The sequence below is a fragment of the Glandiceps talaboti genome, chromosome 20 (genome assembly GCF_964340395.1).
Source record: "Glandiceps talaboti chromosome 20, keGlaTala1.1, whole genome shotgun sequence".
Lineage (NCBI taxonomy): Eukaryota > Metazoa > Hemichordata > Enteropneusta > Spengelidae > Glandiceps > Glandiceps talaboti.
The window spans coordinates 16,590,026-16,617,397 of record NC_135568.1 but is presented as its reverse complement, the minus strand read 5'-3'; positions in this window follow the sequence as shown (position 1 = coordinate 16,617,397).

The following is a 27,372-nucleotide window of genomic DNA, read 5'->3' as shown; positions in this document are numbered from 1 at the left end:
ATGCATGCATGTATGCATGTATGCATGTATGCATGTATGCATGTATGTATGTATGTATGTATGTATGTATGTGTGTGCGTGTGTGTGTGCGTGTGTATGTATGTATAATTACTGTAAACTTGTCGATCCAAGTACGTTATTTCCAGTTGCGAGCTTTAAAACTAAAATTTGAAAGTTCGGTGTAAATCGTTATTAATTTTGAATACTATTCATCTAATGTCATGCCAGCTATACCATGATACCGCTGAACCCATACTACAACCATATATATACTTGTAGAATTCTCCATTGAATTCAAATGTATTTTTGTAGGATGAGTTTTAATATCTTTACCACATATCTTGGTGGAGGCTTTTGATTCTGTGTTGGTGTACTTTCGGTGAGTAAAAAAATAATTTGCTAACTTTCGTTACCTACCGCTACCTTCGCTACCACATTTCAGTGCTTTTGCTGGAAAACAAAATTCGCTACCCTCCCTTACCTACCGCTACCTTTGCTACCACATTTCAGTGCTTTTGCTGGAAAACTAAATTCGCTACCCTCCGTTACCTACCGCTACCTTCGCTACCACATTTCAGTGCTTTTGCTGAAAAAAATATTCGCTACCTTCCGTTACCTACCGCTACCTTCGCTACCACATTTCAGTGCTTTTGCTGGTAAACAAAATTCGCTACCCACCGTTATCTACCGCTACCTTCGCTACCACATTTCAGTGCTTTTGCTTGAAAACAAAATTCGCTACCTTCCGTTACCTACCGCTACCTTCGCTACCACATTTCAGTGCTTTTTTAGTGCTTTTGTTACCTACCGCTATACCCAGCTTGCTATTTGACTATATTTTGAGCGAAATATTGCTTCATGTGTAATGAAAACGTCTCTTATTAATGATAAGTAAGTAAGTAAGTAAGTAAGTAAGTAAGTAAGTAAGTAAGTAAGTACTATTAATGATAACTGCTCACGGTGCCATATGAATAACAATTATTCAAGTACATAATACAGATGATATTTAAATGATACTCCATTTAATTCATGTATAAAAAGTAGTTCCTACGACATCTATGGAGCATTAATATCTCAGGCTATGTTTTGGTAATTTGTCATCATTTTACTTGGCTACGTTCGCTACCATCCGCTACGTAGCGAGACGAGAAAATAAAACCGATTCAACCCCAGATTGAGCACTATATAATATAACATGTAAAAATTTCTAGAACTCAGTACTCCTTTAGGATTTACTGTATAAAAGTAATAATGTAAACATCGGTAACATGCAATGCAAGTCTTGGTTGACCTTGCAGTACAGTATACATTACGCGTCTTCTGTAACTTGTAAGTTTGGTTACTAATGTTAGCAATAGGCAATAGCAAGACGTTGTTGCATAGTGTCGACACCGACAAATTTACATTCAAACATTCCAATGCTGAAACTATTTAAATGATCAGCTATCACTGCTCTTTTTGAGTCATTTTTACCTCCCGTAAGGGTACGGGAGGTATTAAAAGGGGAATGTCTGTCAGTGTGTCTGTGTGTCTGTCTGTCTGTCTGTCTGTCTGTCTGTCTGTCTGTCTGTCTGTCTGTGTCATCATTTGCTAAATATCGACAGGCTCAATTGTAATGAAATTTGGAATATATAATCTTTAGGGTAATAGCTAGACCTGATTAGGTTTTCAGCCAGATCCGTTAATGTTTAATTAGAGAAATTTGCATATTAATGAAATCAACTAATTATGCAATATCTTAAGAATGCATACTTCATTTTTATAATTTAGTATTTGTTAAACATAACAACGTACATTTGTCCTATAAAATTCGTTGTTGTATCTTACAGAGTTAATGAATAATTTGCACAATTAATTATTTTTGGTAATTAGGCTATATCTTAAGAATACATACTTCAAATTCAACATAATTTAGTACATACGTTAACCATAAGAAAACACATATGTCCTATCAAGTTTGTTGATGCACCGTACAGTAGTGTTAATGAATAATTTGCATAAATAATGATTTGCGGTAATTAGGCTATATCTTAAGAATGCATACTTCAATTCCAATATAATTCAGTACACACGTTAACCATAACAATCACATATGTCCTGTAAAGCTTGTTGGTGTACCTTTCAGTGTTAATGAATAATTTGCATAATTAATGATTCTTGGTAATTAGGCTATATCTTACGACTACATGCGTCAATTTCAATACAATTCAGTACATACATTAACCATAACAAATTGTGTATGTCCTATAAAGTTAGTTGATGTACCTTACAGTGTTAATGAATACTTTGCATAATTAATGATTTTCGGTAATTAGGCTATATCTTATGACTGCATTAAGCAGTATCATACACTCTTACATACATTAACCTAAGAAAGCACGCTTGTCCAAAAAACAAAGCCTGTTACTATAGTTTTTTTAGTTTAATGAGTTATTTGCATACATAGTGCACCCTGACGTGAAGACGTGTCCTGCACGAGCTCCGAGTTTTCGTCAAACTTTTTGCTTATATGCGGAGTTTTGAACTAAATGACTGCACCAGTGTACCTATGAACTCTATCTGACTGTAGAACTATCTATACGGAATACCCAGGAAGATATTGCGGTCGGATACTCTGTCCGCTACCGAACTACGTGGAGGCCGTCGACATTACTCCCTAAGGTCTTTTGTTGTATGGTCAGTTTTTTGGGTTACGTAATCAACACCTGCGATGACACTATCTTGTGAAGACTGTGGAGTTAACTCTACTCGTGTAAAGTTGTGCCAAGGAGACTTACATCTTTGCCCACAATGTAACAAAAAGCGGTTTGTTGAGAACACTAGTTCCAGTACCCCTTCTGTTGATTCCGTTCCGAATGTTGCAACCTCCAACGATAAACACTTTGCGTGCTGTGAATTTTCATGCTTTGTGGTGAATAAATTAAGCTCGGGAATGACCCGAGTTGCAATGGAAAAAGTCATCAAAGTGTTTTACACCAGGTCTGAAATAGATGAAGCAAAAACAATAGTCTATGAGATGATAGGCGATCGTGGCCCCCGCTCGCCGAAAAGCATCGCTCACAATCCGAGATGTAATTGACTGTATTTCTGACATTCCGGTATCAACTCAAAAGAGGTTTGCTGCACAACAGCTTCATCGCCTTCCACCCATTGATATTGACTATGTTGACTACATTGATCTTTTGAAAATGGTACGTGACTTGCGTCAAGAACTGGATATTGTAAGTGCTAAACTTGAAGCGAATGAAGGCACCGAAAAAGTCATGCATAATAACCCAACTAATCCTGTTGTCGTGACTAAAAATAATTGTCGGGATAAAACTGAGTCTCAGACTAGTATAGCAGAACCTACTGAAATCGTTGCAAGGAAATTGAAACCTAAAAATATAGGTGATGTCAGTAATTTGCCAAATTGTGATTCTCATGTACCCTAGGACGAGTCTTGGTCAACTGTAGTTAAAAAGAAACGCTTGAGAAGACCAACCAATAATGGCAGTACACGAAAACCAAAGCAAGTCGTTCAAGGATCTGGAAGTTCTACTCATCACTTCACTGTAGCAGCAAAACAATTAAAATCGAGAAGTGTTTTCGTCAGTCGTCTTATGCCAGACACATCAATTGAACAAATTAAGAACTTTGTTAACGAAATATGTGGGCCTGATACTTTCCAGAATGGCTGTAAATTAAACACACGCTTCGACACATACTCATCGTTTAGAATAGATGTAAACGAGAGTAATATAAATAATATCCTACGACCAGAAATATGGCCAGAAGGGCTACTTGTAAAGCCTTATTACTTGTCGAAATCTGAGCTTATGGAAAAAAGAGAGAAGACGCGTCATGGTGTTACTGCATCCAAATAAATCATGACTGACATCAACATAGCGAGCTACAACTTGAGGGGACTGAAATCCTCTCGCGGTGTTATTCATGATTTGCTTGATCGTTGCGTCCAGGAACATTGGCTCAGCAAGGATAACCTTACGGAGCTCACCACATTACATACAGATTTTACCTCAGTTGGTGTGAGTGCTATGGATCTCTCACAAAGTGTTCTCACTGGGAGACCCTATGGAGGTGTTGGCATTTTGTGGCGCAGAAAAATTGATGGAGTTTCGCCTATTGTATTTCATGGAGAATGTCGAGTTGTGGGTATTCGTATCAAGACGGCGGGAAACCCTGATTTAGTAATTTTAAATGTATATTTCCCAACTGCGAACTCTGATCCGGATGAGTACCAGCGTATTTTAGGCCTATTACAGGACACTATAACTAATCTAAACACTTGTTGCTGTCTTATCGCCGGGGACTTCAATGCTGATCCAGGGAGAAATCAGCATGAATATGATTTGTTGGAAAACCTTTCTAAGGACAATAACTTTGTTATTGCGGACATTGATCGTCTTTCACTAAACCTAAATGGGATAAGGCTAAGGAGACTCATTTAAATAACTACTGTGTTATGTAACAAGCTTCTGTCGAGAGTGATAATTCCTAACGAGGCACTTGCCTGTACTGATACAGAATGTACCATTCATCATGAACAGATCGATAACTTTTATAATGATACAATCTTAGCTTTAAAGTTAGCAGCAGAAAAAACTATTCCAAATGGTCCTGATTGTAACATGCGTGCAATTCCGGGGTGGAACGATCTAGTTAAAGATCACCATCATAAAGCTCGAACAGATTTTTTGATTTGGAGGGATAATGGTTCTCCTAAATCTGGGCCCTTCTTTGAATTAATGAGAAAATCTCGAGCACAATTTAAAAGGCAATTGGCAAACTGTAGGAGAATTGATAATGAATTGCGAGCTACTGCTCTTGCAGATAGCTTGAAAAATGATCCGAAGTCTTATTGGAGACAAGTCTCTAGACGCAAAGGTAAGGCAACCTCCCCTTCATCGGTGGACGGTTGCTCCGGAGATGAGAATATTGCCAACATGTGGAAAGAACACTACAGGGCTATTTTGACAAAAACTGGGAAAGATTTTACACCTGTTATTGAGAATAACCACTATTGTAATGACATGCTTGTACACCATGACGAAATGCGTGACCTAATTAAGGCTCTTAAAACAGGTGCGTCTGCTGGTAGGGATGGCATTAGCCCGGAACATCTGAAGAATTCACCGCCCAGAGCGTCCGTCTTATTAGCAATGTATTTTTCTTCTATTTTCATCCATGGCTTTGTACCCAAACAGCTAATGTCAACTATAATTGTTCCTATTCCTAAGGATCCCGGTGGGGACATTTGCGATAAATCTAACTATCGCCCTATAGCTGTGGCAACAACTATATCTAAACTTCTAGAGAGGGTATGGTTAGCCCGTTCCATGGACTGTCTTTCAACCACCGACAATCAGTTTGGTTTTAAACCAGCACATGGTACTGATATGTTAATTTTTGTACTAAAGGAGATTCTGAATCATTATAAGCAACACAATACACCTGTTTTTGTAACATTTATGGATGCTTCAAAAGCATTTGATTATGTTCGACATGATATTCTTTTTAGTAAATTAGTGACTAGAGGTGTTAAACCATTTTTGTTAAGAGTTTTAGCGTATTTGTACCGCTACCAAGAATTTGTTGTAAAATGGAACGGAAGCCTCTCCGAAGGGTTTCATCCAACTAACGGCGTAAAACAAGGTGGAATTTCGTCACCTATATTCTTTACAATCTATTTAGACACACTTAGCAAGACTCTTTCATCTCTTCCGTTTGGCTGTCTTGTTGGTGGCCTAAAACTGAATCACATGATTTATGCTGATGATATAGTTTTATTCTCTACAGGGGCGTATGGCCAACAAATGTTGGTTGACTGTTGCGGACAATACGGCAATAGCTGTTCAATTATTTTTAATGAGAAAAAAACTGTATGCATGTTGTTCCAAGCAAATACAAGGAAAGTTAGCCAGGTTCCTATTTATTTAAATGAAAGATCTCTTAGTTATGTAAACGTCTATAAGTATCTTGGTGTTTTAATTACTCCCGATTTTAAAGATATTGTTGATATTGAGGCGAAGATTCGTCTTTTTTATGCCAGAGGAAATGCAGTTATCCGTGACTTTAAATATATGTCACTTTCTGTTAAGTGTCATTTGTTTTCTGTTTATTGTGACATCCCGTATTGTTCCTACCTGTGGAGTAACTTTACTGTCAGTACTTTTAATATGATTAGAAAAGCATTTTCTCAGGTTTTTAGGAAATTGACCGGTTTTAAACATTCTGTTATTCAAAGCAACCGTGCATTGTTTGTAAGTATGTATGTCTGTACTTTTGATGAAGTTTTAAGAAAAAAAAAAAGTGCTTTTTACCAACGAATTTCGGCATCTCAAAACCCGATTATTGCGAGTGTCTTATATAACACCTTTGTCACCAAAAGCACTTTGTGGAATGTGTGGAGCCAGAGGATTTTTTAATCCGTCTTTTTTCCCCTTTTCTATTTTTTCTTCAGTATATGGAATTATTTTTTCTATTCCGAAATAAATAAATAATAATAATAATAATAATAATAATTAGTGATTCCCTTACGGGAGGCACTCAGTTTAAATCTGGTGTACTATTTTGTAACACCCATGCCTAAAACCTGTGTTTATGACACAACTAAACACTGTAAGATGTAACAAACATCGTGAGCCTATGCTGCGTGAATCTGTGGTAATTTCATTTATTGCACATGCGCAATGAACAAAGAACGTCTTCCAAGGTCATGCATGTCATGGGTCATGAAACGCATTACCATGACAGGGTCGGTCATTTCCCCGATGACATAACTGATTTAAAGCTAAAAACTGGTCAAAAAATAGATTTTTGAGGAATGCAATATGACTTTTACCAATTTTAAGCATAATTTTGAAAATGATAAAAATATTCTGAGCTATTACATTGCAGCAAAATGTACCTCGCGATGGCATTGGTTTCGAGCTCTGTCCCTCAAATCTCAACGACTTCAGGCATGAAAGACACATGCTGCTCCGACGTAACAAAGGGGGTTGGGGGGTTGGGGGTAGTCGCCATGAGGAACGTTTGATGTTCGTTCGAACCTTACAATCTTGCTGTGTTGAACTTAGGGGTCGGTTGGAAATAAAACAATTGTTTTTCTTCTGATGTCGGAGATGCAAATTAGGGTCGGTCGGGAGATGAAAAACTATCTGACCTAATTTAACTCGATTCTGGGACGACACAACTATCCATACTTGTGTGGTTTTCTTTTTATGATAGGTTACGACTTACGTCTTCTCAGAGTCCATACAACGTGCTAAGTGTGAACCTACTGGAAGTGGACATTATACCTATTGGTATTGTCGTTTCCCTAAGCAACCTGACATTATTTCTTCAACATGTAATATTCACTTTTAACTTCCATGATGGAAGTTTAATTTATGTTTTCTCTGTCTCGCTGTCTACCATCCGTTTTCCATATGGGACCATATTGCTACATAAATTGACATGCACACAGGGCCGTAGCCTGACCAAATTGCCAAGGGTGGCGGAACTTTGTCAAGGTGCAATCATGCATTTAAAATTTAGAAAAGTGCTAATTTACATAAATGTGTATGTAATTTACATAATATATATTTTAGCATACGCAATTAAATATCATATGTAAGGTCAGAAAAATAACAAATGCTTGTCAACGGGTAACCTAACTCTTCACATTGGGTAAGTAGTTCGATTTCATTTTTTCACAATGCTTGACAAGGATAAAACAAACCATATATAATGACAGCAAAATATTTCAGGTCGAGTTTAGATAGAACTTATTCAGTCATCTTGATACTATCTCATGCAATTTGTCTGCAGTTAGGAAATGTACACAATTTACGGTTAAACAAATGGCGTAGTTCCTCGCACCCTCTCTTCTCAAAAAAATGTTAAGCCCCGCCAATTGAGACTCAAGCATTATTTTAGCCACCCCTTCTGTCACCTACACTAGAGTGGAGATATAAAATTATATGGTACAATGATACATTAGAAGGAGACAACTCCAAAGGTGAAAAAAATTGAAAATAAGACAGTGTAGGAGAACTGAAACAATTATGCTATGTATTACATATTATCTGGAAGTGTATTTTGTTGTGGCAAAGCTGAAAGATATTATGCGGATGTGCACATGGTAAATGACTCATCCTGGTGTTTACTTTCGTTCCAAAAAATCCTGAATAAAGAGCAAAAAATTTCAAGACTTTCAGACTTTTGATGGCCCTATAGTCAACTTTTGTTCAATTCTTTTTAGTGCACATTGGATATTTAATCTCAATTCATGCTTGTATACAACATCAGAGCCAAGTAAACCACTGTATAAGATATTATATAATTTGGAATAGATTCAAATGTATATTGTTACATGTACTATTCAGAAAATATAAAGAAATATCCTTAATTTTGAAAAAAATGCGAATATATTGAGGATATATTGCCCATCACCAGAAAAAAAAAACATATATGGGTAGGCTGAACAGCTTTTTCTTTTTTTCTGGCCTAATGTCGTATATTTCAAAGTAGTTGCCGAAAAGATGTCACATTCAAGGTAAACAAAATGATGGTGCTCAAATAAGTAACACAACAAAATTATCATTTTCTTTACCCAACTTCAAAAACTGTTATGGCCTCGTTTATGTCGGAACCCAAGGTGAACTCAGTGAATTCTCCTTGTTATTATCATTATAATGGAAATTGAAGTTTGGATTTTGCTGTCGAAGGTACAACTCTGTTTACAAATTCAGGGCCATTCTTTCCAAAGCAAATTGTCGCTTCAAAATGAATTGCGGAATAACGCTAGTGTCAGTGTGCAATGAAATAATTATATCAAACAACATTTTAACCAAAGACAACGTCGAACACAATTATTGAAAGAAAGATCTTCAAATAGTGGATCTTAAACTGCGTATTACTAACTAGTTTAATAGATTTCAGGGCCACCAAATAATCCAAAAAGAGATCTGCCGTTTTATCAGTAAATGTTTTTAATATAAGGAACAAGGTGTAAATGAGATCGAGCGCATCTTCGGAGTCACGAGTCACAGCATAGTAGGCAACCTCACGTTGAACGACTTTTTCCGTCTTTTTTTTAAGTTTCACTCGCTGACATTATAATTGCGACCTGCTATTTTCAAATGAAGGAGACTTTCAAGACTACTGTTACTCGCAGAAAATGTACAGTGCACGTGCGTACTTCTTTTGTACTTTCCCGCGGAAAAAAATTAATTTGCTGCAAAATGTTACAATCTTTAACTGGATACATTTTAATTCAAAGTTCAGCCAGCGTATAATAGCGATATAAGATACATATTAGCCATGAGTCAGTGTACAGTTACTTTAGTGAACTATCCATTGAAATCGCGCATGCTAGGAATCGTCACGTAAATAACGATTTTAATAGCATCACTATGTATTCAAAAAGTAGGTTTTTTTTCTTTCTTTTTTAATAAATGCAAATTACTCATTAATATTCACATTATGTTTTAATACTAGAACGTACATAATAATAAGTTCCTTCCCTTTAGCACCTGGATGAGTGACTAGTTAGTCCCCGCCAGCGAAGTATAGATTGGGTTGCATCCGTTGGCAGCTGCCTCCTTTGCCCCCGCCCCCGCAGGTATGCCAGATATATGTAATACAATATTGTCCCTATCCCAACTTTGAATGAGATATGTTCAGGCATGTCTGCATAATGGCATTGAGCATGGATCATTCATAACAAAATGGCCGTCTAGCAGCCACATTGGATTGAATCACAAAATAAAATGACATACACATGTATGCCATAGTGTATTGTCTTTGTACCCAGTTTGATAGAAATCTGTTCAATCATGTCCAAGTAATGGTTCTGGACATGAAAAACTCTGGATATGAAAAACCGCCCGCTGGCCATACTGGATCGTGTCACGAAATAAATTGACAGGCATATGTATGTAATACAACATTATCCTTATAGTCCAGTTGCCAGAGGGGGGTTTGGGGGGGTTAACCTCGCAATTTGAGTTATATATATGATATTTTTTGCAGATTACACCTCAGAAAGGTGTCCTGTTAGCATATCTGACGGGTGCCACTCGCGCACCCCTGGGCATTTTGTTATATCGCGTGGAAACCGAAATACCATGCATTGCTATTGGTAAACACATGTTTTGGTAGGCTTAATACTTACTGCCTATAAAATCATGTCAAAGTTACTTAACAGTCATATTTACATGTTACACACTGTATATTATGAATAATTAGTCTATTACAAATATTTTGTCAAAAGTTTTGGATATTAAAATATCATTATTAGGTCAAAGGTCAACAAAATGTCGCCATTTTCAGTTAGTATGACTTATAGGTAGTGGATGTGTGTATCGTGTGGGTACATCCATGTATCATATAAATTTTATTTATCAAATCAGGTTATGACACCAGTTACACATTATAAGCTGAGTCATACTAATATTTTGTCTCTAAACTTAATATATGTAAGTATTTTGTCGAAATTCAACTCTGCATGAGATCTGTTCAGGCATGTCTGCATAATGGCTTTGGGCATGAAAAAATCGTAACAAAATGGCTCTCTGGCTACGGAAGCGTATTAGTGCCAAGTTGTAAGGAAAAAAATAAAATTTAAAATCTCGTAATTACGAGATTTCAATTCTCGTAATTACGACTTTTTTCTCGTAATTACGACTTTTTTCTCGTAATTACGACTTTTCAATTCTCGTAATTACAACTTTTCGAATCTCGTAATTACGACTTTTTTCTCGTAATTACGACTTTTTTCTCGTAATTACGAGTTTTCAATTCTCGTAATTACGACATTTCGATTCTCGTAATTACGACTTTTTTCTCGTAATTACGAGTTTTATTATGTTTGTTTCTTGAGAAATACACTTCCTGTTTCACGTGCACGTGTAGCCTGCCTGCTAGATCTGCGATAATGGTGAATCGAACTGAACTTATTTCATTTTACTTTCATCTCGGACTAAGTTACAACGAGATTTTTGAAGGAAAATAAAGAAATCTTCGTCAACTTCTTCTGCCATGACTGATCACTGGTATGATACATGTGGTAAGCCAACAGCAGTTAGTAGCAAGTCAGTTATCACTCTGAGCGCGGGATTTAGGAGTGAACCATTTGACTTTTGGGATTCCCAAGGTCCATATTTAGAAGGGGGCACATCACCCTCTCATTATCAAATATGTAGTATTGTTTTGTTTTTGGTTTGCTGCGGAGGAATGGAGTTAGAGGTAACATGGAAAATATAAGCAATCACATCAAAATAGTCACAGCCTTAAAATTCGGAAAGTACCTTGTTTTTATGCCATTTTCTTCGCCCCTCCATCAAGTAACTTTACCCTTAAATAGTACTACATTCTAAGCGCTTTCAACGAAGTGCATAAAATGTATTTGGAGCTTGCGCCTTGCTGATCAAAAATAGGTCACATGCTGCCATGCATGGTGATAAAAACATCGTAAGACGCCACATGTTTTATACGAACATGAACTTTACTAATATATACATGTTTTAGATTTTCATAATAATCACAGGTTTAATTTAAATCGTTCTAAAAGATTCTCGTAATTACGACTTTTTGATTCTCGTAATTACGACTTTTCGATTCTCGTAATTACGACTTTTCGATTCTCGTAATTACGACTTTTTGATTCTCGTAATTACGACTTTTCGATTCTCGTAATTACGACTTTTCGATTCTCGTAATTACGACTTTTCGATTCTCGTATTTACGACTTTTCGATTCTCGTAATTACGACTTTTTGATTCTCGTAATTACGACTTTTCCATTCTCGTATTTACGACTTTTTGATTGTCGTAATTATGAAATTATGATTTTTTATTGTTTGTTATTTTTCAATTTTTGAATTGTTCAGACACGAATCTTATGATTTTGATGTACTAAGCAGATGTACTATAGAGTGTTTGACACGGTAACCGGTTTGTATGATTTGATTGCGTTTTTCGTTTCTTTAAAAAAAACTCGAGTGCATTAAAACAGCGAAGAATATTCTTTCATTACATGTCGGCAAAATGAATCAATAATGGATTTGAAATTGAAGAAAATAGTATTTACCATCTGATATTTGGTAAAATTCACAACTTTAGTTTAGAATTTTCTTCATTAAGGTAAATCAGATTTATACGGTTTTGAAATTTAAAATTCAATAACGTGGCACCGTAGGTCGTTCGATGAAGTTTGAAAATGTGTGGAGACCTTTTCCACGGTTGATAAATACTTGAATATATGTATTTGGTATGGTATAATAATATTGGTTTGAGGGTCAGTTAGCCAAGGGACCGGTTTGTCGAGGTTATTGACCCTGGTATATCAGGGTGTTAGTAGGAAGGCATTGGCGAGACGTCCCCAGATAGAAACTTTATTGATCCTTCTTTTAAGACGTTTCGGACCGGCCGTTAGGTCCTTCATCAGTCGTAATCCTGTCTTGTATTGGACAGTTTCCCTACATCTTCATCATTGGATATAAGTTGGAGTTGTGTCCGAATTTCAGAAGAATATATATATGTTTAATATTAGACTCCATTATTTGAACAAATTCTTTGCTCATGATGAAGAATTCTTGTTGTTCTGGAATTCTTGTTTTGTGTTTATTATTTGGCTAAGTTCATTGACAGATTGCCTGTTTAAACATTGCAGTGAACCTAGTACTAACTTCTTGTTGCATCCAGTATATGTGTGTACATATGTGAACACGTTATTTCATTGCCATATCTTTTTTTAACCTATAGGTGTTATGTAATTTCACTGCTGGACTTACATTAGAGTGTTCAGTTCACCATAAATGTACTTACTACCCGATGATTGGGTGTTGTTGAGAACTCAGCTGTTGCTTATAACATGAACTTAAAATGGCAGTGTGATTTTTCCAGTTAGATATCAACTTACCGGAGAATTGTGACGTAATTACGAGAATAGAAATGTCTTTACGATTCTCGTAATTACGAGATTCAAAAAGTCGTAATTACGAGAATCGAAAAGTCGTAATTACGAGAATTGAAAAGTCATAATTACGAGAATCGAAAAGTCGTAATTACGAGAATTGAAAACTCGTAATTACGACAAAAAAGTCGTAATTACGAGAAAAAAGTCGTAATTACGAGAATTGAAATCTCGTAATTACGAGATTTTAAATTTTATTTTTTTCCTTACAACTTGGCACTAATACGCTTCCGTATCTGGCAGCTATATTGGATCGTATCACAAAATAAATTGACATGCATATGTATGCCATAGTATGTCCTTGTACCTAGGTTGGGAGTAATCGATCCAGTCATTTCCGAGAAATGGCCTTGGACGCACGAACAGACAAACGGATGCAACCCAATCTATACTTCGCTGGCGGGGACTAACTAGTCACTCATCCAGGTGCTAAAGGGAATGAACTTATTATGTACGTTCTAGTATTAAAACATAATGTGAATATTAATGAGTAATTTGCATTTATTAACGAACTTCTGTAATTAGATTACATCTAAATAATTAAATTCCATACAACCCAGTACATACACTGGCAGTTGAATAACCGTCATCTTTGGTCGTAAATAATGACAGACAGACAGACAGACAGACAGACAGACAGACGGGCAAGCAATTGCGCAAGCAGACAGACACCGCTTTCTAACACGGCTATAGCATGACTAAACCCTAGCAACTGTGCTAAAAGAGTGTTTCCAAGCAACCTCAAGGAGATATCAATTTTAATGCTATAATCAAGGACATGCAAATTAACCCACATGTGATTTAATGACACCACCAAATGTTTTCCTTGCCTGCTTTTGGCAGGCGTCATTTTTTCCCGACATTACTACAACCCACCCCGATATCAAATGGTTTACCCGTAAGTATAAGGCGTCCAGGTTCCTTGATAGTGCTGTTCGACAAGGTCCTTGGCGAAACAACTCAAGAACTCATCGAATTCGAAGTATACGTGGTAAGTTGACATATTTCTAGAACCTTTGTGAGTTAACCCTATCGCTATCTGGCTTAACAATTTATTCTGAAACGATTAGCTGAAGCCAAATTATTAGCACAGACTGTCTTAAATTTGAATTAAGCCCTACAAGTAAATCTAATTGGAGCTTGTATGTACAGTAAATTTATGATGATATATGATGCTTTCGCGTTCCCTTGGGATAAGGTAGAAGTTGTAACAACAATTTTAATGTATTAGAAATCGTCATACATTTACTGTACATACAAGCTCCAAATAGATTTACGCGGATTTTGGTTAACCATGATATAAGCTGGTAAATAAGGAACAACGTTGCCTGTATTATAGCCTATAGCTACCTGTAAACTCAAACGACTAGCGATACTACGCTACTTGCTCTCCTGACATTTGGATTTTGAATTTTAAATTCAATTTGAAAAAGTCAAAATGTCAGTTAGAATAGCGGAATAACGCTTGTAGTCTACAGGTAGGTAGGCCTGTATGTGTATAAGAAACATTCCTGAACTGTGCAGTTTCACATTTGAGCGTCAATGAACCTTGAACCATTCTCCTCCAAGTACCACCTGTTAGTCAGTTTCTTGTTTATTTTGAGATTCAGAAGTAATTACCGGATAGCAATCTGTCGATACGAACCCCTTCTTCCGTTACCATGTATACCCTTTGTAGATAGAACTGTAAACGTTTGAGTCACTATGATTGTCGTGTAGGTAATTTATATACCACTTTAAAAGATTTCCACCCACTCCTCTAACATATTTTTATATTTATAATATATATCATGATTTGGCTGTTAACACAACATCGCTGTTGCATATTTGCTAGAGCTCAAGATTAGTAGTCACGAGGTCTTGGGTTCAATTCCCTCTGGAGACAGGGAATTATTCTATATAAAGATCTCACCACATCGATAGTTTTAAAGTCATTTGTTATTCCCATCCATTACCACCACCACCACCACCACCACCACCACCACCACCACCACCACCACTACCACTCTACTTGGTTTGTATTTGTATTAAATCAATGCCTGTATCTGGATGTCATTGGTTGAGCTGACGGCTAGTGCTCCCGATGACTAGGTGAGAGCACAACTGACATCCACATTATCAAGGGCTACATCTCCACTGCATCACATTATCTCAAATATCTTGCCATGTTGTCCCCCTTTACTACTGTGAGACCCAATTCTCCCTCACACCACAACTAGCATTTAATTCACGGCATTTCACTGATATTTCACATTACTATACAATATATAATGATTGCAGTGGTGGGGTGTAGTGGAAGTAGGATTTGGAACTGGTGGCAGCGGTGGGATCATGCCAAAATAATGCAAAGTTAGATTTTAAAAATGGTTCAAAGTAAAATGTGACCGCCAATATGTTGTTGTAGTTGTTGTTGTGTTTCTTTTTTTGAAACATTTATTTTTAACAGAGGAGGATCATATTTCAACGAAATGAAATTGGTCGGGTCACTTTTTCAGAAAACGGGCTGGGGAAGCATGATTTCTCCTGACTCTCTCCCTTACTAATTTATTTGTCTTGTGTCGTTTGCCATAACAACACACACGCCATTGATCCTCAGCTTATATAACACCTTTATTATTTTGATAAGAAATTTTAATATGTTAGGAAAAGTCATGATTCAGTGATCAAAAACACTCTATCTGTACTAAAACATATATGTCAGTTTGTTCCAGACATCTCTTCACTGATATTATATTCGAATAATAGGTTGGCTTCCATCCTGGAGCAAGTAGAGATTGACTATTTTTTTCAACATTTGATCACATTACTAAATTAACTAATAACACTATCACAAAACAATATCAAAATATATGTATATTTCAGAGTTCATACCAAATGTCTAATTTCTCCTGCTACGTGGATTCGATATGGTAAAATTAATACATATTTGCTTCCAGTACATACATACATACATACATACAGTACATACATACATACATACATACATACATACATACATACATACATACATACATACATACATACATACAAGCTAAATATTACACTGTTTGACAATGCCTTAATGGATTTGAGCTTTAATCAAGGGTTCGGATAATTGAACATTTAGCAGACTGGCAGTCCATCCAAATTAAAGATAAAATACACTACTATAAAAAGAATCAGATTATATGCCCAAAGTTCTACAACCTTTTCCCACGACAACAAAAAGTAAAATTATTCCAGACTCTACATACTAATCTTCCCTTTTGTACATAAGTAAATTTCAAATTTAATTGTTCACATGTGAACATTAATTTACGACATTTGAACTTTATACAGACTAGGATTTTTACTATATTAGACATTGAAAAAAGAAACACTTGAAAAGTATTAACTCTAATTCAGATTACAGACCATTTTTTTTTTTTTTTTTTGTTTGTTTGTTTGTTTGTTTGTTTGTTTGTTTTGTGTCGTTTGCCATGACAACAGGAACGCCATTTACCCTCATGTTATTTTACGCCTTCAATATTTTAGAAGAGAAATTCAAATTTATAGTCAAAAGTGATCATGATTCACTTATGAAATACCATCTGTAAGTTCTAAAACATGTCTGTCATTTTGGTCTAGATATCATTTTTACTGATACTATATCCGAATAATAGGTTGGTTTCCATGCTGGAGCAAGGAGAGGTTGACTTTTTTTTTCCAACATTTGATCACATTACTAACTAACTAATAACACTATCACAAAACAATGTCCAAATATATGAATATTCAAGAGCTCATACCAAACGTCTAATTTATCTTGCTACGTAGATTCGATACGGTAAAATAAATACATGTTTGCCTGCAGTAGACACGTACAGGCTAAATATTACACTGTTTGACAATGCCTTAATGGATTTGGGCTTTAATCAAGGGTTCGGATAGTTGAACATTTAGCAGACTGACCGTCCATCCAAATTAATGATAAATTACACTACTATAAAAAGAATCAGATTATATAACCAAAGTTCCTTAAGGCTTTCCCATGACAACAAAATACACCATTCATCCTGACTTTCATGCTTAACTTCCCTTTTGTAGATAAGTAAGTTTCAACTTTAATGTTACACCTGTGAACATTAAGTTGCGACAATTGAACTTTAAACATAATGGGATTTTTCCACATTCGACATTGAAACAAAGAAACACTTGAAAAATATTAATGCTGATTCAGATAACACAAATTTTTTTCTTTGTTAATTTATTTACCTTGCGTCGTTTGCCATAACAACACGCACGCCATTGACAACAACATACACCATTGTTCCAGAGTTTACATGCTCAACTTCCCTTTTGTAGATAACTAAATTTCAAATTTAATTGTACACCTGTGAGCATTAGTTGCCATATTTTAACTTTAAACACGCTGGGATTGTTACCACGTTAGACATAGAAACAAAGAACCACTCGAAAAGTATTAACGCTAATTCAGATTACACACCAGTTTTTTTTTCTTTATTTATTTGTTTTGCGTCGTTTGCCATAACAACACGCACGCCATTGATCCTCAGCTGACATAACACCTTCATTATTTTAGATAAGAAATTTAAATGTATTAGGAAAAGTCATGATTCAGTGATCAAAAACACTCTATCTGTACTAAAACATATATGTCAGTTTGGTCCAGACATCTCTTTTACTGATATTATATCCGAATAATAGGTTGGTTTCCATCCTGGAAAAAGTAGAGATTTACTATTTTTTTCCAACATTTGATCACATTAACAACTAACTAATAACACTATCACAAAACAATCTCAAAATATATGTATATTCCAGGGCTCATACCAAACGTCCAATTTCTCTTGCTACGTGGATTCGATATAGCAAAATGAATACATGTTCCCTTCCAACTCAAACGACTAGCGATACTACGCTACTTGCTCTCCTGACATTTGGATTTTGAATTTTAAATTCAATTTGAAAAAGTCAAAATGTCAGTTAGAATAGCGGAATAACGTAGTAGCGACAGTGATTGTAGTCTACAGGTAGGTTAGGCCTGTATGTGTATAAGAAACATTCCTGAACTGTGCAGTTTCACATTTGAGCGTCAATGAACTTTGAACCATTCTCCTCCAAGTACCACCTGTTAGTCAGTTTCTTGTTTATTTTGAGATTCAGAAGTAATTACCGGATAGCAATCTGTCGATACGAACCCCTTCTTCCGTTACCATGTATACCTTTTGTAGATAGAACTGTAAACGTTTGAGTCACTATGATTGTCGAGTAGGTAATTTATATACCACTTTAAAAGATTTCCACCCACTCCTCTAACATATTGACTGAAGTAAGTTTGATTATTAGTTAGTTTATAGAAAAATAAGATAAAGCAGCTGTACTCTGAATGCCTTCTGTATGAACAAATCCTTCAGATGTTCGTTCCTACATAATTTGTCACAATGCAATGCTCACTGTCAATCAATCAATCAAACAATTAATCAATCGATCAACCAACCAATCAATTAATAAATCAATCAATCAATCAATCAATCAATCAACCAACCAACCAACCAACAAATCAATCAATCAATCAATCAATCAATCAATCAATCAATCAATCAATCAATCAATCAATCAATCAATCAATCAGTCAGTCAGTCAGTCAGTCAGTCAGTCAGTCAGTCAGTAAATCGGTCAGTCAGTCAATCAATCAATCAATCAATCAATCAATCAATCAATCAATCAATCAATCAAAATAATTTATATAGCGTCAAAATCCATTACGAAGTAATGTGCTATGGCACTGAACAGGAACAATAGTAGATTATTGTGAAAATTAGAGAAAGCTTTTGCAAACAGGTGTGTCTTGATGTCCTTCTTGAATTCATCGACACTGTCACAGTCGAGAAGTTCAAGTGGTGTGCTGTTCCATAAAACTGACGTTGCTCGCAAGAATGCATGTTCACATCATGACTTTGTGTTACAGTAGGGTACATGAAGTAGACTTTTGTTATTTGCGCGAAGTGAATGAAGTGTGGGTTTAATTGTCGATCAAGTCAGCGATGTAACCAGGAGTAGTGTTAGTTGTATGTCATCAGTAGTACTTTGTATTGAATCCTGTATTGGACAGGTAGCCAGTGAAGAGAAGAAAGAACCGGTGTGATGATGTGATGTGGCTGCGGTATGCAGTTAGCTAATTTATTTTGGGCATGTTGAAGAGGAACAATATCTTTTGCTGGCAGCCCATACAGTAGGGCATTGCAGTAGTCTCGTAATTCGATGATATGTGCATGAACAAGTTTCTGACACACTTCCTTTGTAAGGTACTGTCGGCGGATGCGACCAATTGTTCGGAGGTGAGACAGAACTGATATACATGTCTAAGATGTATTTCTTGATATTATAATGGCTTCAAATGTTACACCAACTACATTCTGAATCCACTAACTGCACAGAACACGATCGTATGTTGATGTGGCGTGGAATCATGTTGAGCTGAGACCTGATAAGGAGAACCTCGGTTTTGCCATTATTTAACTGTAGTTTGTTTTTGATTATACATGCTTTTATATCATCTGCAGCAGTTTCTATCTTAGTTACTGTAGTTGACGTGTCTGATTAGGAAAGATATCAATAAACCTGGCTGTCATCTGCAAATTTTTGAGAATTGAGATTGTAATGTCGGATTAGCTTTCCAAGTGGTGATATGTATAGACAGAATAAGAGTGGCCTAAGCACAGAGCCTTGAGCCTTGTGGCACTCCGCACTGCAAATATTGGGTTTCTGATAGTACGCCTTGTATTGATATCGAATGTTGTCTGTCTTTGAGATATGAAGAGAAACACTCTAGTGGAATGCCTGCAATACCAAGCTTGGGTAATCTTGAAAGTAATATCATAACATATCAATGCAATGTAATGCAATGCATAGAATTAATTTTTACCTTCCGTAAAGGTACGGGAGGTATTAAAAGGGGGATGTCTGTCTGTGCGCCTGTCATGTGTCTGTCTGTGTCACCATTTTCTTACAAACGGCTGGCTCAAGTATAATGAAATTTAGCACATATAATGTTTGGCGTAATGGCTAGACCTGATTAGTTTTTGAGCGAGATCTGTTCATATTAATTAGGGAAATTTGCATATCAATAAAATCAACTAATTAAGCAATATCTTAAGTATATTCGTTAAACATAACAACATATATCTGTCCTATAAAATATGTCGATGTACCTTACAACGTTAATGAATAATTTGCATCATTAATTATTTTTGGTAATTAATTTCGGTAATTAGCCTAATCTTAAGAATGCATACTTCAAATTGAATATAATTTAGTACATACGTTAATCATAAGAAAACACATATGTTCCATCAAGTTTGTTGTTGTACCTTTCAGTGTTAATGAATAATTTGCACAAATATTTATTCTTGGTAATTAGGCTATATCTTACGACTGCATACTTCAATTTCAATACAATTCAGTAAATACATTAACCATAAAAAATTATGTATGTCCTAGAAAGTTAGTTGATGTACCTTACAGTGTTGTTGAATAATTTGCATAATTAATGAGTTTCGGTAGTTAGGCTATATCTTAAGACTGCATACTTCATTTTCAATATCATTTAGTACATACGTTAACCATAACAAAGCGGATATGTCCTATAACATTTGTTGATATAGCTTACAGTTTTATTGAAACAATTGCATAATTAACGATTTTAGGTAACTAGGTTGTATCTTAAAAATGCAAGTTTCAAATTTCGTATAATATGGTACATTTATCAACCATAATAATATGCACCTGTCGTATGAAGTTTATTGCTGCAACCTTTACCTTTAATGAGTATTTTGAATAATGAACGATATTCAGTACTTAAGCAGTATCATGCACTCTTCAAATTTCGTATAATTTGGCACGTTCATCACTTGTCTAAACAAAGCCTGGTACAATAGTTTTTTGTTTTTTACGTTTAATGAGTTATTTGCATAATTAGTGATTCCCTTACAGGAGGCATTCAGTTTAAATCTGGTAATCTGTGGTATGAGGAGTTGAGCGGTTCTCACAGTAGTGAAGGGGGAACAGCATGACAAGATATTGGGGATAATATGTTGTCTTTTGCATACACATTACATAGTGTACGCAAGTCGTTTAAATCCATGTATGGTACACATACATTGCCTGTTTTCAAATTCACGCCGCAACAGCGTGCACTTCTAAAATATCACGGGAAATGTCGGGGTTTTATTTTGCAGTCGTCGGGGTGATACAAACATCTCCACTGTCAGTACTAGTAGTGACGTAAATGGCGAGTTGTACGATATGGAAGACAATATTCAATTTGCCAACTTGGCAGTGACACATTTAATTTTTTTCGAAATAAGTTTGATGTCGTTGATGTTGAAGATAACTCTAAACTCAATGCTTTTGCCTTGAGGACTTCTTGAACGGTCCAGTAATGTTATGTAACACTATAAGGGCGCCTTCAGTACTTACAAGAGGGAGGGCTGGGGGTCACTTTTAGAGATTTGTCCTCGATGGAGGGCAATACTTTACAAAATGGAAATTAGGGGAGGATCACATTTTACATTGACTCATATTTTATTTAACTTTGCATACTTTCGGCATGGTTCCATTACTACCAACTAGATCTTACTGCTACCATTGTAAAGTAATATCAAAAGTTTTATTTGTGGTATGAGGCAAGATATTAGGGGTAATATGGTGGGGTTGACCACAGTCTGAGGTTGTCAGTTATGTGTTCATCTAATCTTTTGGAGTTCTGGCCTTCAGCTCAACCAATGACATCCAAACGATGGATGCAATGCAAACACAAAGCCGCTGTGGAGGTAATAATGGGAAACAACATGTGCCTTTAAAAAATGTCAATATGGAAATTGAAAAAGGGTCACCTTTTTCAATTAGCACAACGGACTAGGGAAAAGTAAAAATACATTATTCAATGTATGCAATGAGTACAAAAATGCTATACACGTCAGTGAGAAACAGCTATTATGGATATTCAGTGTTCAACCATTGAATAATGTATTTTTGCTATCTCCCATGATGAAATATCCCATAGCAATCAAACCCTTGTGAACATGCAGTTCCTGTTACACATATCATTGATGGCATACATGTTATCAAAATTTCGCTAGAAGAAGTGCAAAAATGAAGTTCAGCAATCGCGTTGACACCATCTCCCCTTAAAAGAATGAAGTTCGTTTTATTGAGCTTGTGCATGTGACAGTGTGAGGTCTACCCTTATGTTGTTGTTTCCCTAAATGACCATCCGCACTACAAGTGATGTTACTCAATATTAACCCTAAAACCTAAAGTGATTTTTTTTCCAAAATAACCCCTCCCCACCAAAAGTACAGGCCCAGTCAGATATAAATGACTGTTCCCTTATTCAGCTACAACTAACAATTCTAATCAACTATGAATGTAGAGTGTGCATAACGTTGTTACACATATTATACCCCAGGACTTTTCATGGTGACCTAATTTAACTCGATTCTGCGAACCTAGTTGAGTAAACGTCATCTTTGGTGGTAAATATTGGTAAATATTATAAATATGATATATATATATATATATATATATATATATATATATATATATATATATATATATATATATATTTATATATATATATAAATATATATGCCAATTGTCTGTATTTTTGTCTATGTGCCTGTCTATCACTTTTGTTATCTTAACAATATACGCCATCACATGGCTATTTCTATTAGCGTTGTCTTCTTACACGGTATATGTATTATCATTTGAATGTCTATCACTTTTTTCAAGAATTTAACAGATAGACAGACAGAGACAGACAGACAGGCAGGCAGGCAGACAGATACTGCCTTCTAACACGTTGATAGCACGACTAAACCCTAGCAACTGTGCTAAAAGCGTGTTTCCAAGCAGCCTCAAGGAGATATTTATTTTGATGCCATAATGAAGGACATACCAATTACCCCATACATGATTTCACGACACCAATGAAACAAAAAGGTCTGCTTAACCTGACATAGGAAGATATTTTTGTTACAATCAACTACACTTTTTTGCCCAAATCAGACATCCATAATGCGGTCATTTTTACTTGTGCAATTTTCCATCTACCCATCCCAAGTAATGTCCACAGCAATGGGGGAAATTATGCCAGCTTTTCCCTCTCACACACACTTTGCCATGCCAATGCCACTACAACTACTGAATGGCAGTTCATCTGTGGTAAAATGTTCACCAAGCTTTACATTTGACACGTGTTCTTTATTATCACCATTAAATGTAACTAATTATATAAATATCAAATGCAATTCTAAACCTATGGCGAACTCGCGTCCGGGCCGGTGTTGAGTAGTCAATACTAGGTAAATTTTAGACATATGTTGATAGGAGGTGAAATGGATTTCAACTTTGATTGAATGTTAAAAGAGGAACCTTTTGCATAAAATAGCAAAATGCGTTGGTTAATATATGACGAATTGTCTATAATAATATGGTATGGTTTATTGCAAGTGTTTAGGCCTCAGCTCATGACACAAAAATAGAAGTACAAGTATTCAGAGATAAGAGCATAACAACAAAAAACTAATACAATAATGAAAAAGAGAAAAGATACAGATCAGCAAATTATGTTTCAACTTCCTTAGTAAAGTCGTCTCGACATTTGAAAGCTTGGCACACAAACACTGACAGTTGGTACACAATATGAGGGTTTTTAGAGGATAATATTAAAAGCAAACCCTATTTCTTTAGACGGATCGACACGAATTCTCAGGGGTATGAGTTCCATTCTATATTGCTTATAGAGCGGGCAAAACAACAGGAAATGGCATTCATTATCTATGACATTGAAACCTTGCATTTCACAATAACATAATCTTTGATCAAAAGGGGTAGGTGGTTTTGTGTGCCGACCTTTCTCAATGGCGAGTTTATGGCTAGAGCAGCGGGGTTTTGATAACTCGTGCTTGAAATTAGGTATGGTGATGCATGTCAGATACAGTTTGGGTTCTAGCTTTGATTTGAATTGAGAATATGAACGTAACTAGACTGATTAATTGAGGCATGCCACTCCTTTCTACAGCAATCCTGTAACCTTTCGTAAACTAGTTTTAAAAACAAATCCACATTTCCAACTTGCCGCTCGAACCACACGGCACCAAAACCAATTCACGTATTTTCGTTGCCCGAGTGATTTTCCCAGCTGAATCTAAGGCTCTAAGCATATTGTAGCATGCCTTTGGATAACGATAATTGTTCATTCCAATCAACTTTACCCAATATGAAATACAGCGTTTCATCTATATACAAGACAGTGGTAACCTACCACATTCCCCTAACAGAGCGTCAGTGTTCACATTTGAGTTAACACCCAAAACGAAACGACAGAACTTAAATACAGTATCTATAGTGTGAGAAACCTCATACCCCCTCCGCTCCATAGCAAATAGCTGGAACAACGCAGGTGTCAAAGTGTTTAAGTGGGAGACCACCCAATTTTGTAATAACGATTTGAATTTGATAGAGAGCTTTGCAACCCTTGGCCGCTAAATGCTCTTTGGTAGGTGACCATGACAAACGAGATGAAATTAGAATACCCAAATAATTGTAATGTGCTACTACATTGACTGGTGATTTCTTAAAAAAAAATCCCAGTACCCTTTAGAATACCCGTTTCTCAAAACGGCAATCTTCGATTTGTCAGAAAAGTTCAAGTTGGTTTATTTTCCTTTGAAATTGTATGGGAAGGTCTGCCACGTCAGCCACGTCATCAGCATACATGTGTACACTGTACAATATCTTACCCACAACTCTCTCTGATTGGTATGCTTGGAGGTTCCTTATTTTATAACTTTTTCAATAATCCATACTTTTCAATATTTTAAGCATAGTAATTCAGTTTAATTAATATGTAGCAAAAGAACGCTTAGGAATCAAACATAAAGTTCTAAATTTTGTATAAAAATGAACTAACAACTAAATTAAGCATGTGCTGTGAATAAAACACTTTTCACTGTCAAAGTGTCAATAACATGGGTAGTCAGTGTGTATGATGAGTTTTAATATGTAAATTTCTTTTGTCATACCTATTCAAATAAATCTATATCTTTGACAAAGTCATAACATATTTTCCTTAGTTTCGTCGCAAATATTTTGCATGTCTTTCAAGAAAATGTGCTGACAAATTCCTAAAATTGCTGCTCCTTCTACAATAAATCACTGATACCAGAACCGATGAAAATGGGTATTCAGAAACTCATCAGTGGCAATTCTACGCTTGCCAAATGGCAAAAATGTTTTTACAAAACCCTATACACTGGTGAGATTTGTCTGACTTCAAGGAGATGATGTCCAACACTACAAATCAGAGAGAGTTGTGAGTAAAATGTTGTACAGTGGAGTATACCAAGGTTACTAAAATCATGATTTACAGAAATCATGTCATGCTTATTCATGTAGGTGACGAGCTCATTTATGAAAAGACTGAACAGTAACGGACTTAGCATACACCCTTGTCTCGTACCAACTTTACAAGTAAAATATTCAGTAAGGCCTTCATTACACAATACACACGACTCGATGTTTTCATACATTGACCTAAGTACTTTCAGAATTTTCCCATGAAGACCGTACGTAATAAGTCTATGCCAAAGGTATTTATGAGTGACACAGTCGAACGCTTTGGAAAAGTCTATGAAATACAATGCATTCTGCCCTTTCTATTCGACAGGTATTTTAATACAAAGCATTGTAATGTGAATATATTATCCATCGTGTTATACCCTTTACGGAAACCGGCTTGTGCCTCATTAATGATACCCTTGTCTTCTGACAAACACATCAAACGGTCATTAATTATTTTTGTGAAAATCTTACTCATGCATGACAAGAGTGAAACACCTCTAAAATTGTTGACATCATCAATGGGACCGTTTTTGTGAAGAGGATAAATAATCTCCTTTCCCCAACTTTTTGGGTAAACACCGGAATATAAGATAAGATTGAACAAATCACAAAGAATTTGGTAAAGAATATCACCTCCGTTTTAAAACATTTCGTTAACCAAGCCGTCTGGGCCGGGTGACTTGAGATTTGTCAATTTTCTAACACAATTACTGACCATCAATTGGCTATACCATTCCCTGCTGTTAAAATGACTGGGACTAGACAAGATATTTTTTAATATCAATAGAAGTTGGGAAATGAACAACTAATCTGTAGGTGTAAGAGGAATTTCTCAAAGTATCAGGTACCACGTGTTAACCTTCGATGATTATCTTGATTGCGCTATTACATTGTTACTGGTATTGGATTTAATAATGTACACATTCTATCATTAGAATACGGGCATCCATGTATAAATAATCTAGTTCATTCCACTCGGTTTCGTAATATATTTTTCCAGGTCAGGATTATGTTTTTTTTTCGATACATGAATGTTTTGCTGCCAACAATGTAATGTTTAGTTAGGTGTAGCGATTAAATATATAATTGTATAAACCCCCCATACAAGTTTAGGTAATTGAAATAAACTGTATACTTCGTAAATAATGACTGAATAAGGAGTACCATACTAACACCATGTATATGTGCATCATGGAAGCACTAAGATAGAAAAACAGACACGTTTCGAACAAATAATTTCTACTTCTTTAGTGTGATTTGTTCGACACATGTCTGTTTATTAATCAAAAGTTGAAGAGGAGAATACGTATTTCATTTTCATAATACTCAACATCATTTGACAGTTGCTATGAGCGTGGCCCTGCTGCTAGGCATATTGGGATACATTTTTTAGTTTTTATTTATTCCACATTCCTGTGTTGATGTTGTAATATACATCATCATCATCACCATCATCTTACTATTGCTATGGGCGTGTCTTTTTGCTAGGAATATGTGCAAGTCTATCCTTTCCTTTTATCTCTGCAATGTGCAACACCATTTTGCTATTCCTAAGGATGTGGCCTTCTTTCATTGGCCAATCGATTCCTATTTTTATATTTATAATATATATCATGATTTGGCTGTTAACACAACATCCCTGTTGTATATTTGCTAGAGCTCAAGATTAGTAGTCACGAGGTCTTGGGTTCAATTCCCTCTGGAGACAGGGAATTATTCTATATAAAGATCTCACCACATCGATAGTTTTAAAGTCATTTGTTATTCCCATCCATTACCACCACCACCACCACTCTACTTGGTTTGTATTTGTATTAAATCAATGCCTGTATCTGGATGTCATTGGTTGAGCTGACGGCTAGTGCTCCCGATGACTAGGTGAGAGCACAACTGACATCCACATTATCAAGGGCTACATCTCCACTCCATCACATTATCTCAAATATCTTGCCATGTTGTCCCCCTTTACTACTGTGAGACCCAATTCTCCCTCACACCACAACTAGCATTTAATTCACGGCA